At 47.2% G+C, this 14,416-nt stretch overlaps 1 protein-coding gene across 1 annotated transcript in view; it reads left to right on the forward strand.

Moving 5' to 3' along the window:
- The first annotated feature begins 729 nt into the window (after window positions 1-729).
- Window positions 730-14,416, forward strand: part of LOC119401561 (pancreatic triacylglycerol lipase) — a 45,409-nt gene continuing 31,722 nt past the window's right edge. Inside the window, exon 1 of the mRNA XM_037668462.2 lies at window positions 730-1,070. The gene's annotated coding sequence lies outside the window, so the exon portion shown is untranslated. The remainder of the gene's footprint in view (window positions 1,071-14,416) is intronic.

Here is a 14,416-nt window from a genome sequence, read left to right on the forward strand (position 1 = left end):
GCAAGGAAAGGGTAAGACTCTCCCCGTTACAGCCGCCGTAGTCGACCATCGCAGTCCTCAGCCGAGCACAGTAGTCACTTGCTGATCAGACAGTCGGGACGATATCTGCAGTGACGTGTACCGACGCTCCGAATCATACGGATAGCGAGCAATTAGGTATAGAATGAGATATTAGTATATATATCTCTGACGTCATATTAATCTGAAGCTTTCGGATCGTGAGGCACTAGGTATAGAAAAAAAAAATTACGATGTAACTTACACGTCATATTCATTTGAAGCTTCCAATACGGCTGTTGCTGCGACCGTCTTCACCCCCTTCATGTTTGAGAGAGTGTGAGAAAGCGAAGAAGGAAGGAAAGGGTAAGACTCTTCCCGTTACAGCCTCCGCGAAGTCGACCAACTGAAGTTTCAGCCAAGCATTGCAACCACTTGCTCACCAGCCACTGACGTAGACCAACGCTCTAAGTCTCCCGGATGGCGATCGAGAAATCAGGCATATAGGAAAAAAAATTACGATACGTCTCACGTGATATTAATGTGAAAGCTTCCGGCACGCTTAGCTACGATAAAGTAATGAGTCATTCTTAGGAACGAAAAGAAAAAGATTTCGTTATCATTTTTATTTTCTCTGGTCTGTCTAGGATAACGGACCCCCTCAGGATCGGCACCTTATCGGCTTGGCTAGACGCGAAAAATTGAACGTTGTACCGACAAGCGCCCTAGGCGATCTGTTGGACCAGCATACAGTTCCATATCGGGGACAAGAACGGCCATAGCTGTCACTCGAAGAAACGCCCCCTTCATTCCAGTCGTTGAGCTTCTCGACATTGCACCAAGTCTTCTACTACGCGTCTTCGGGCATAGCTGCTGGCTCTGCTGGTTAGCTGTTGGTTTTACTGGAAGCTGACTGGAGGTGCTGTGTGGCGCAGGCGGCCTGTGACGACTCGGACTTGTGTACGTCGTGCTCGAAGCAGCGGTGTGAATACCGGGGTCCGTCGATGACGCCGAGCTGGAGGTGTGTCCAGGAGTTTGGCGACCCTAACCGGCCTTGGGACGTAAACCGCATGGTCAGTACTAGTTTGTTTTCGTGTTTCTTGTTAAAACTTCATCGCTCGCTATTCTCCCAAGTATTCCACCGAACGCTTCAGTTCTAAATTGTCAGCGCTTCCTTTCTAGTAGGAATCGTTGTTCGAACTTTTGTTCGCAGCATTCTCGTCAGTGCGATTCACGGAACCACGCCTTTGAATGCTCTAATTCTAGCTTTCTGAAACGTTTCAACGAACTTTGAAAACAGAACGCCCGCAGACTGGTAAGAACACAAGTTCCGCCCCTTGGATAACACGAAGAAGGTGCCTTTAACGGAACACAACCAATAAAACATAAATTCGGTGAATTAAGTCGATTTTATGAAATTACTTAAGTGAAACATTTAGTGCTGAAATGTACAGGAGTAAAACGGGATACGCGAGCTGTGGCCAAACTGGGCAAAACTACATGCCATCGCGCTCTATCAGCAGATGCGCTGCAGATAAGCCGGATGTGCCGATGCGCTTTCAATGACACATCCCGATGCTCTGATGCTCGCCTTATCGCCAGCTCGAGCGAAGCCACACTGCTACCACCACTGCTCATCAGGGGCGCTTTCAATGCTTTGTGCATTTGTTTGCGCGCGTCGTGAAGGTCTTCGGAGGAGCGCTCATTCTGCTTCGTCACGAATGCCACCACTTTCGCCCCAATGACGACATTGCCGCTGACACGAAGGTCGCGGGTTCGATCCTGGCTGCGGCAGTCGCTTTTCGATGGATACGAAGTGCTAGGGGTCGAAGCTGATCGAAACTTCCGGAGCCCTCCGCTAAGGCATCCTTCATAATCATGTCCTGTTTTTGGCGCGTAAAATCTCGTAAATTATTACAACAATGACCACATTCAGCAGCTTATTACGGCCGACCTAATTCCGTCATCGAGATTCGACGACGAAAACTATCACACGCTACATAATGAAACAGGGAATTCGATGACAGAACAAGAGGCGAACATTGTTTGATCACATTTACGAAATATTCACCACCACGCGCTGAGCAACAAACAATCGATTGCATAGTACGTATTGTCTCAGAATAACCTTGAATAACTTATCAGGTTTTAATCTGCAAGGAGGTGCTAGTACGTACTATTGCGATCAGAATCGGCATGTGAAGAGCCATTTGACCGTGACAGTGCCGCGATGCTACAGTATAGTGACACAAAGACCGGGACCTGTTAAGAGACCTGTATCTACGATATTCGAAAACCGTTTGGGTCGTTAGCGCGACCCACATACAGCTGGCATCGTTGTATGAGGTAATCACAAGGCTCAAGCCCTTGTCACTTTGTCGGTCTTTCCTCTCGAATTCAGGTTTGCGCAATGACGTTCCGTCCCCGAAAGAAACAGCGCAAATTTGGAACACATGGTTGTGTCATTCCAGCAGAGGGCACGTTGGTTCTTGCATATTATTGCGTATTAAATATTTAACCACTTATTATCGTCATCAAGATTCGTACGTTTCTATCAACTCCGTGTTTTCGCTTCCCTCTTTTATATTGTACACTGGAATCAGCCCCGTAGGCAGGGGGGGGTGGGGCTAGCCCCCCCCCCCCCCCCATTCCTGAAATTTTGGTGAAGTAGGTGTTCTTACCAAAAATAGATTTTGAAAATAGGTGCTTTTCTCAAATAGTCAAAGCTTTCAGCAAGTTTCAGCAAAGCTTTCAGCGATCGCACATTGACATCACTCAACCGTGCACCGCACGCATATCTTCAACGGTTGAGTCCATTCGTTTCTTTATCCCAGGCATACCCATAGCTCCTGTACGCTTCCGCATAGAGTAACAGTTCTTGTGCTTGCTCTACGGGTAATAAGGCCACCAACCCCAAGCGCTTAAGTTTTGCGCGTGCACCCAACCAACGTCGTAATTAGACGCGTACTAATGATAACTACCAGTCGTGAGCACGATGCCCAGAAATATGCACCGGATGCGCTAGAGAGAGCGTAGGAAAGAGAGAAATAAAAGACCAAGCTGTCTGGCAACAAGGGAGAGAGTTTGAAAGCAGTGCCGTTTCAGGAGAAGTTGCCCTAACCACCCTACGTGCATTGTTTTGGCTTGTCTGCGATACCTCGGCTAAGCACCAGGAAGTGATGTTGTTGTTGTTTGTCGGTCCTTCCAGTGAACAGATCAAGCGTGTGAAAAAAAAAAAAAATTAGGGGGGGGGGGGGCGGCTCCACTTATACAGGGGCGTGCGGCGCTGCGTACTACGTCGGTTGACCGTGTCTATGGCCTTTCCTATCGAAGGCGGAAAAGCACAGCTTTGGGATCTTACGGGGACCTATACCTCACGGGCTGTGGCCAGAAAAACACTTCCTCGTGGAAGCCCTTGTAGACGAGACGCGCGCCACAACTGTGCACTAGCGTGTCTAGAGCGGAACTAACTTCCTATAAGTGGGAAGAGGAAAAGAGGAGCGAGACACGGTTTTCAAGTTCTCGGGCCGGAAGGAAGTGTTTCGATGCCCGACGGGGCTAGGAAATAGGCGTGCTGTTATGTAACTGCGTCCCCGACTTGTACGCATGCGCGTGATTTGCGACCGAGATACCGACTGCTCTGTTCGCTTTCTTTTTGCGTCCGCCGTTGACGCCCGGCACCGTTTCATCTGCAATCGAACACCACCGTATACAGTGAACTCTCGCTTGAGTGAACTTCAAGGGACCGAAAGAAATAGTTCACTTAACTGAAAGTTCACTAAACTGAACATTCACTAGAATACGGAACAGCATTGGGCACAGCAGATGCCAAGTGAAAAGTGTGAAACGCAATTTATTTTTAAAAGAATTCTGTAATTTTCATTTGGACTGGCGTCCTTAAAGCGCAAGAAGAGAGAAAGCTCTCCAGATAGCACGTTTCTGTGCACTGCCTCTGGCACAGCTTGGTGCTGTGACACGAAGTCTTGCAGCCTTCTAGCATATCCTACAGCCTTGGCTATACAGGATTTGAACCTGCCTCAGCCATTACAACTTCGTCGCACTCTTCTTCTTTCTGTTCCGGACAAACTCTGGAAACAATTTCCAAATCTGATAGTTCTATGCAGGTACTGAAGCGCACGTGGCTCGTTTTTGTCTGCCGCACTGCCGCTTTGCCTCGGCGGCACTGCACGCACCAACAATGTTGCGCCGCCGCCGTGGATGGGCGATTTTGGGGCGGCTCGCATCGGTCATGCCAGTGCTGCAGAGCGCAAAACTTCATTGAATTGATCTCAAAATTGAGCTCGGGTCCGCAGATAAAGTTCGTTCATCTGAAATATTTACTATTCAGAAATTCATTTAACTGAAAGACTTTTGCATAGAATGCATAGGAAAACCACTGGGGATTTTCTAAAAGTTTGTTATTCTGAAATATTCGTTAAACCGACGTTCGTACAAGTGAGAGTTCACTGTACTTCTCCCCGTAGTTGCGTGCAGACAAGCGTATACGTAGCACGCAGAAGGCATCGGCAACAACGTCAATGATGCCGAGGCTGGTCTTCATGCCTTTCGTGCCGTAGACTCGACACCGTTTTGCTCGTAATCGTACGCACTGCACGCTTTGTTGGAAACAGCGCGAGATGTAGGACGAAACACCAACGTGATGGCAGTAATAAACAGCAAAACAACGTTGTAAGGAATTAGGGTACTTGGCTCTTCCGCTGTGGAAGATGTTTTGGCGCCGCCTCGTTTCATTTTATACGAGTCGTTCCGGAAGCTGCGAACGATGGATAACGCCTTGGCTTGGCTTCCAATGGCTCGATGGCGGCTTAAAGCGAGAACGCGGATAACACAAAAGGTCGCGGGGGAAACGGAGCTTTTGGTTGACCCTTTTATGTAACGCATCCCCTATTATTACGTTTCTTGTTTTCTTGCGTGCGCACACCGGAACGAACACTGAATGAATGGACATACGAAAGAAAGGAAAACTACATATGTTGGCTCGCTCTTCAAGAAAGAAGACGCGGATGCGGAAATGCAACCTGCATGGCGCGATAACCGGATGTGGTGTTACGTAACACATCCATCGGCCCCGCAGGCATATCTGAATGCACCGCCCTCTTCAAGAGCGCTGTTCGCTGTTGCATCTGTGTCGCGTGATATGCCTCGCACGGTATCGTGTGAATGAGGGGCTGCGTTCGCAGAAGGCAGACCCAGTTTCGCAGAGTTCCACGTGTCTTCTTCTTCTACATCAGCGGCTGAGAGGCGTCGCGGAAGCAGTTTCACACATCTGCTTCGATGGCAGGAATTGAGAGGCGTTCCAGGCCTCCCTGAAAGAACGTGTGCTATAAGAGTTTGCGATGCGGAATATCTGTAGTCAGTTTCGAGTCTGATGTTGATTCTGTCATGTATTCACGGAAGATGTGTGTGTGTGTGTGTGTGTGTGTGTGTGTGTGTGTGTGTGTGTGTGTGTGTATATATATATATATATATATATATATATATATATATATATATATATATATAATATGTAGTATAGGGTACGCTCTACGCTGTATATTTAAAGTGTAATATGCATTCGCGGTTATACGCTTCGTTTGAATGTGCTTTGTTGTTGCCGAATTCTCGCGAGGGGACGGAGGGTTCGTGAAAGGAATAACCTGTCATATCCACCCGTTTGTATCACAAAGCTACGAGAGACGAAAAATTCTTGAATCGGAGGTGTCGCTGGACTTTTGACAAGTGGCCTTGTCTCCTTCAAGGCAGCATCTTCTGTTTTGAAGAAGGCAATACCACTCGTCGAAGCTCCAGGGACATGCCCGGTTCAGGAATTTTTCGTCTCTTCTGTATAGATGCATATGACATCGCTTCGAATAAGCTAAGCGATTCAGCGATTAATCGATAGCCTGACTGACTACCGTGCGGACCAAACCCTTCCACTTTACAGCGGAATCTCCTGGACTTCTACAAAGCTACAAGGAAATTCATGCTAGTTTCTCAGGGGAGAAAAAAAGAAAACCTTATTGGATTGACGAAGAAAGATAATCCTGGCCTGAGATTCATTCTCGGAACATGAATTTTTCGTCAACCTGGCATTCAATGTCAACGTTCGCTGACAGTTACGCCGTCATCGGTTTTCAGATCAAATACATGCGCCAATATTATGCGAGCATGTATACCTTTTGATCCATCCGGTACTTTTCGAACCATTCACTATGAGTATACCGTTAGCATTAAGCTTGGTGTTCATTGATATCGTTCAAATAGAAATTACATTACGCGTAGCTCGGCTGCTAATCCGAAAGACGCGGGTTCGATCCCAGCCGGGGCGGTCACATTTCTGTGGAGGCGAAGTGCTATATGCTGGTGTAAGCTATAAATCTATATATCTATTTATAGGTGCATGTTAAAGAACACCATATGGTCAAAATATCCGGAGCCCTCCACTACGGCAACCGTCGTAATCATATCGTGGTTTTGGCAAGCAGGAAGCCCAGAAAATTATTCAGAGAAATCATTTTCAGTTCGTGAATTCGAAAATGTCAGGAATGCCTCGCTGTCGGAGCTTCGTCTCTTCGCTCGTGCATGTACTCGAGCCCATAGTTTCCTAAAAAAAAACGAAAGCATGGATTTCACAGCGTGCTTCGCGTGCCATCCTGTATATGCACCTTGTTGCTCGGGCGACGATCAGTGCACATGCTTTACAGCCGAACTTATTCAAGTATTGTCGCACCTTGCTTTTCTCGGTACTATAGGAACAGTGAGCGACAGGAAAAAGAAGAGAAAAAGTAAGTGCAAACATGCGTTGTTCCTGTAAGACTACAAGCCAGAAGCCAATCCACTCTTCCGCGGTCGGGTCCCCAAGTAATCAAGGAAGTGCCGCCTTCGTGCCCGACGAATTCCAGGTCGCACGGGCCACGATCGGCAAACGTGTCGTGTCCTTGCATGTCCCCGCCAAGCATCGTGCTGCTGCTGCATCTGTCTCTATCAACGAAATGTCAACGCTGCCTTATACATTCTTTTCCCCCGCAGAGCCAGACGAGGCACTGAAAGAAAACACACTAAAAACAAAACACACACACACATGCACTGAGAGACCTTTGCTGAACGCGAGCTGAAGCACGGCGCTTCCGCGAGTCGTGGGCCGTTTAGCCGGCCAACAAAAGGCGTAAAAATAAAGAAGGAAACTTAAAAAGAGAAAAAAAAATGTGGTAGACCTTCGTCGTTTGCAAGCCGGGAAGTTGACGCTCCGTATGACACAGCTTTTGCGTTCGTGTCAGGGAATACGCGAGACATGATGACCTTAAACCTGCTGTGCAACTACTGTATGAGCTTCTCAATGCAGGGTTTTCAGGGCTTCATTAATCACCACGGCTCACAAACAGACCTCTTTATTTTGTGATCAAACTTTTTCCCAATCAAACGCCAGAGCGCCGATGGCGTATGTCAGTGAAACCGCGGCCTCGGTAACCGAGGCTACTCCTGCAGCGCGCGTGCGGGGCCTTCCTTCTCACCCCTGCGCGAAGACTGGGAAGGCGAATCGAAGCCCCACCTCATCCCAAACTCGGTAGGCTACAGGTGAGGCACTGGTGCCCATTACAGACAGAACGCCTACCCACACTTATGGCGAATTCCATTGTGAGAGCAGGAGCAGGGGCGTCGTGCAGTGAGGAGGGGCACGCAGAGCATTGAGAGCAGCCCGGGCCACTCGATCTGCCACTGGAATGCGGCACGCTTCCGGAGAGCAGGTGAGAGGGTGCGGAGAAATATAAGCCATGGGATCAGAACATTCGAAGCCCCGGCATTCCCAACGGGACAGGAGCACAATACGCGAGGAATCTGTGGGTCACGTGCGCCATTATGCCCCGGTAGGTGGACACCCTCAATCCTGGACTTCCCGCAGGAAGGAATCGCCACATATAATGAAATTACCGCATATTATAGAGAACCGCAAAACATACGCGGCCCCGCATGCAGACCTCGCAGGGGAACATGTTACGATCTGGAGGAAAATCCAAACAGATTCTTTTCCCAGCCTTCATTACCCAGAAGGAAAATTTACCCAGAAGAAATTATACTCATCTGCCGAAATTGCAGCAGCCTGAAGCTACATAAGATCACATTCTTTGGGAAGGCGAGGGGAACCCACCTCCAAGAGCAATACTCCCAGCTTGCTGGAAGTATTGCTGGAAGTACCACCGTATTCAGGCAGAAGCGATTACCTGGGCCGAAGCGGTCGTGGCAAGCTACTGGCCACCACCCTTCGAGCCACCGGCAAGCTAAATTCAACGACCTAGTTGTGCCGTCAATAAAGATGTTTCTCTCTCTCCCCATTTGCAATTACGTACTACGTTTGTGCTGCGACGCATCCGCAGTAAACATGGCTGCACGCACTTCGTAGTCGTCATCGTCGCTACTAGTATAAACAGCGCCAATACGGCCAACATCAGTGGTGTCATACAGATATAGATAATAATCTTTAATGAAAATCCCAGAGGGGTTATCCTGGTTTGTCGCCTGGCTTGCCACTCCGGGTGCCGGGTGATGACTATGGTATACACAAGGAATCACATATACACACAAACGGTACGTACAGTCACATACGCACATATATACACCAGATAGTCATTCACAAACTTAGATAGTCATTCACAAACTTTGGTGTCAGACTACACATTGTTGCTACCATTGCCACCGCGCTCGCCGGCTTAAGCCAAATAAAGAACAAGGAGAATGTGACGCTTAAGTCACGTGACTCTCCGTCCTCCGCCTACTCCGCTTTTCAGGCGAGCGCACTTCGAACTGCTCCTGCATGGCTGCTCTCGGCGCAGCAGAACTCCTGTTCGACCGCTGAAACGCGCCGGCTCCGAAGAGAGCACCTTCAGCGTGCTTTTGAGCGCTCCTGTTGTCCGAGGAACACCCCGACACACGAACTCATGACCTATCAGTGCATACAGCGTCCGGCGGACGCCGTCTCGCCGCTGAGTGGGAGATGAGACTCGCCGAACTGGACTTGGCAGTCCAACTGGCGACCCTTGGACAGGCCCGGCGAACCGCGATAGCCATTGGGGCCCTGGACGAGGCGCTCCACCTGCAGTAACCAAGGAGCCTTATTTTATTGAAGTCGCTTCTCTCTCTCTTTCTAGCCTTTATTTCCTATACCCCAAAGTAGGGTAGCCAACCGGACGCTTGTCTGGTCCACTTCCCTGCCTTTCCTCTTTGCTTGTGATTGCGAAAAAGTTATTTAATCACGCTACTAGTAATTCTTTGAATTACATGTTTCATTAGACATTACAGCTGGCCGATAGTAATGACATTACTTTGCTATTACTTTTAGAAAGTTATAAAGTTACTTTGAAATTAACTTAACAAAAGTTATCATTCCTGCACAACTCATGCACACTTTATTTACGGCACGAGTACATTGATATCTCAGAAATCGTTGTTCAGTTTCCTATGCTTGTGGTTTGGCACTCATATTAACTTGTATTTATTTATCTATGCTTTTTTTCTCAATTTTTATACCACGTGGGACGCGGACTTGGTAAAGTTTATTCGAAATTATGAAAGCAACCAGTAATTTTCTTGAAATGAGTCACTTGAAATAGTTTATTATCACTAAATCACCAGCTGAAAAATTAATTCGTTACATTACTCGTGGCAGCAAGAAGTAATCTAATTACTGTAATTTCAGCACAGACGAGTCTGGTTCAGGTACATATGCGTGCGCCAGCATTGCCTATGCTCGGGAACGTGGACCCTGTCATACCTGACAGATTACTTTCTGCGGGTATCCACGGCAGTGTCGCTGATGCTAAGATAAAATGATTGAGTTATTGATCGAAAAGAGAAAACACCCAGCTGACAAGATGTCGGACTCCGCCCAGCCGTGCCCGATAAAAAAAACGAGAGCCGTCTGTAGCGTCACGAAATGTAATTGATACCGAAGTGGAATGATTGAGTAGAGGAAAGCAGATAGCCGAGAATAGAAACGAGTCCAACTCTACCCAGTCGATTCCGACTCGGAGAAGACAAATTAGGCTGAGTCGACGTTTACGCGTAGTGTAAACGAGAAGCCTTTGTTTTCTTAGTCCCCCCGCAGCTGCCATCTGGTGTCAGAAGGGTGTGCTCGAAGCGGACACGACGTAGAGTTACTGCAGAGGTTCGCCTCGGTGTTAAAGGGGTTACGGCGCTCGGCTGCTGGCCCGAAGGTCGCGGGTTCGATCCCGGCCGCGGCGGTCCGGTTTTCGATGGCGGCGAAACGCTGAGAGGCCCGTGTACTGTGCGATGCCAGTGCACGTTAAAGAACACCACATGGTCGAAACTTGCGGAGCCCTCCACTACGGCGTGCATCAGAATCATATAACGGTTTTTGCACGTAAATCCCCGTGTATTATTATTTATTATTATTATTATTATTATTATTATTATTATTATTATTATTATTATTATTATTATTATTATTATTATTATTAGTTTTTTAGGAAGTTACGGAAGTACGGTACGCAAATACGTGATTACGGTACCGCTCCTCCTTTTAAAATCGTTCGTTGTGCTTAAGCCGCTTCCAGTTCCAGTGATAGTGCGTCCCCCGAGCGACAGTGCATTCTCAACAATGCGTGGATTAACAGGCAACAATGAGACGTGGCAATCCACACAAACGTTTTGAAAAAGCTTTTGTGCTGTTGGGGTGTATTTACCGGAAATAGTAGCGGTAAAAGCACAACGAGCGAGAAGGGAGGAGCGATACTGTAATAATACTGTACCGTATCTGCGAACCCTATTTCCGTAACTTCCTCAAAGACTATTATTGTTGAGTTACTGTATACGGGGAACATATACACGAGCTCTTGGTCCGTGCGTCGACGTATTCCATGATATTCACCCCTGCCGGGCGCATTGGGGCGACGCACCTTCCTAGAGCAATACTCCGGTTTACATGGATGCGATGCGCTAGAAAGTCGATGCGATGCAGTGCGCCAGTTGTCGCATTCATGTAAACGTCGTTACAGCAGGCCGAGTGTGGTTTCGGAGGAGAGGGAAGGAAGAGTTCGCCCTAATGTGCATTACTAATCCTTTTTCTCGAAACATGGGCTTCGCTGAGTCACAAGGCAGACAATGAGAAGGCCCCTTCACTCGGGTTGGCTGGCGAAACCCGCACGTAGCTTTTCGCGCACAGCACAGCACTGTTCAGGCGATCCTTGGTTTTATAGTGAGAGAACCGTTGAAGAACGGCCAAGACCCAGAACAACGCGGTCTTCTGGACAACTTTATTGCTGTCGGATGGTATGGTGTAGGGGCTTGTTCTTGAGAAAATGAAATGACGGCGTTATTTCTGTGTCGTCTGCGCGGTCGTCTTCTCAGCGGGACCCTTTGGAAGCAATGTTTGTGACTGCAGAACACATGGGCGTCGTTTGAGGCCACTTCGCTTAGAGCGACCTTGGGTTGGCTTATTCTTCCCGTAAACTGCTACCGTCTGGCAAAGTGTGGGGGTAATCTCTCTGTTCGTTGCTGCTTTCTTTGGCTCTTCCTAGATAGCTCGTAACCATCCCCCCCCCCCTCCCCTCTCCACCCGTTCTTCATTTTATGCGTCGTGGTCTGAAAGGGCTTTGTTGTATCCTACTCAAATTGTCCGACAGGCACAAAGGCGAGCTACGGGGGAGTGCGAAGCTGTATACCGTATTTCTCTTTATATAGGCCACCTGTGTTTGCGTGAGTGGCTTCCGTCCACCTCCCTCGTGTCCAGAAAGATCACAGCGAGGTCTGCTGCGCGCAGCTCCTATGTCACGGTTAAAAAAAAAGAGAGAAAAATCTTTCGCTCCTTCCCGCCACGTTTTCCGCACGCTTGCCACCAAATGTGGAGGCGCTTGGGAACACTATCTATATACATTGATTACCATGATTCGTATGACATTTCTATTCTGCCTGCTTGCACACAGGAATATCTTCATGACGTTTGGCGAAAGCGACAATTTTGATCGATTGTGTTCGCGGCATTCTATTCTGAGCCAAATAAATGCATAGTCTCAACATCAGGAACAAAGACCGTAGTGACAGGTGTCTCCTAATCTACGGAATTAGGAATTGTTTGGCTAATCACTAAAAAAAAAAAAGTCGCCTTATCCTCACATTCCGTATTGTCATCATCCACGTCGCTGTTCGTATTCCTGACCGCTTGACTGGGTTAATGCTGTGCAGCTGCCAAGCGATCTAAAATTGGCAAAGATATATTTATATACCAACTTTTTCTTAGGAAACTAATTAAAAAAATATATACACGTGTTGAATGCAAGCTTTGTTAGAGAGAGAGAAGAGGGAGAAAGGAAAGACAGGGAGGTTAACCAGAAGCAGTCTCCGGTTTGCTACCCTGCACGTGGGGAGGGGAAAGGGGATGTAAAAGAATGAAAGAGAAGAAGAAGAAGAGTTTGTGACGACAGCACGCGACAAAATACTACAACAACAATAAAAAACAAACAAACAAAACGAAGTCATAACAGCAGTCCAAGTACTACACAGCAACATCAGTCATTTTTCTTCCATCAGTCATTTTCTTCCATCAGTCACAGTTTGACATTTAGTCTGGTTGCTTGGAGAAACCGCAACAACGCCTTCAGAGCGGCTCGTGCTGAAGACCCGTCCCCCGTATACCTTTTGAGGTCATGACACCAGACACAACGGTCACACTCATCACTATGAAATGATTTTTTTTTTCGTGCGATAGCACGTAGGAAACACGTCATAAAAGTTCAGTTGATGTTATTGAGTGGATATATTACACTTGTCATTTCATTGGGGTATAAAACTGATTTCCTGAATGTAGAAGCGCGTGAAATATATAATAATTAGCGTTCTTTTCCGTCCTTGTTCTTAATGCAGGCTATAAAAGTGAACATGAATTATCAACATGTCCAAGCATACGCGCTTTCAAGGTTTCTCTACTTTTCTTTTCCGCCGTAGGGCACTCTTTCACTCAATTGATAGTCGGCGTTTGCGTTGTGACCGTCTTTGCACGTCTTACCTTCTCTTAATGAGAAACAACAGACAAGCCAAGGAAAGTATAGGGGACGTTATCTGTAGTGATTATGATGTAAATGTGATGTGGAGAAATTAAAGTGGACGCAGAACCTTCGAATAACGCGTCCGATGCTGATTTAGTTGTATTTTCGTCCACTTTAATTTCTTCTCAATTTATATTCGAATTACTACAAAAAACGTCCCCTATACTTTCCTTGGTTTGTCTGTTGGTTCTCGTTCAGGTTGTGTCCAACAAAGAAAAAACTAGCCCTTAAATTCACCTTACGTATTTCGACACCTCGTTTTATGCAGTATGGAAGTGAATGTGTTGGCATATGTGTGGATTCTTTATATGCACATGACATCGCTGTGTAGCGGAGGGGCAGAGGAAGAAGGGATGCTGCTACATGCGTTACCAAAACCAACCGATTTATTCGATGGCTCACGCGCTCGCCACCTCGCGACTACGCCGACCTCGTTCTCGTCGCTGCGTCGGCACGCGACGGGGTCCCCCGCCGTGTAGACGGAGTCGTAGTCAAAAAGTCCTGGTCGAGAAAACGGAGTGGCGAAGGGGTGCTCAATTTCCTTCAGGAGGTCGGGGCTGAGACAGGCGAAGAAGACGGGTTGAGACACTGAGTGAATTGTGCAAGCCGGTACGTTCGAGAGGGAGAGGGGTACCTGTCCTTTCAAATGCGATTCGTTCTGCAGCTGGAGACGGTCGGCATGGGATTGTTTCTTTGCGCTCCCAGGCAGGTGGCGTCGCTGCGATTTCGAGAAATTGGGGGTCTGAATGAAAACGACATGGCGTCCACGTTTCCATTTAGGTCGCACACCACTTGCTAATTGAGCACAGTGTTGTAGGCGTTACTGAAAAAAAGTAACTAAATAGGTTACTCGTTACACTATAAAAAAAGGAACGCGTTACCGCCCTACGTTACCTACAAAAAGATGTAACGCGTTACCGTTACCGTTACCGAAAAAAAGTAACGGACGTTACCTCTGCCGTTACTCCGCAATCATAAATTTTAATCGATGTGTCTTTGCTGCACGAACCCACAAAAACAATAATTTAAATTTGAAATTTTTGTTTCGCGTAAGAACTTCTAACCCAAACAACGAATATACCCAAAATGCTGATTTAACAAGTATTACTTGCACAAATGTACCAGACATTAGCAATGGTATAGTGGCTTAAAGTTGCCTTTAGAGTTACGTGTGATGGCTTCTGACTCTGACACGTGGTGAAGCCATTTTTCTCAATGTGACATTATACAGAATATGAGATTCAATCATCAACGCTATTCGCAAAGAAAGCATCAATGAAATCTCAAAATATTTACAATAATTCTGATGGTGTGCTTCTGCTAGCAAAATACATGCGCGAATTTTGTAGTAGTATAGAAATGCT

This window comes from Rhipicephalus sanguineus, chromosome 8 (assembly GCF_013339695.2).
Source record: "Rhipicephalus sanguineus isolate Rsan-2018 chromosome 8, BIME_Rsan_1.4, whole genome shotgun sequence".
NCBI classification, from domain to species: domain Eukaryota; kingdom Metazoa; phylum Arthropoda; class Arachnida; order Ixodida; family Ixodidae; genus Rhipicephalus; species Rhipicephalus sanguineus.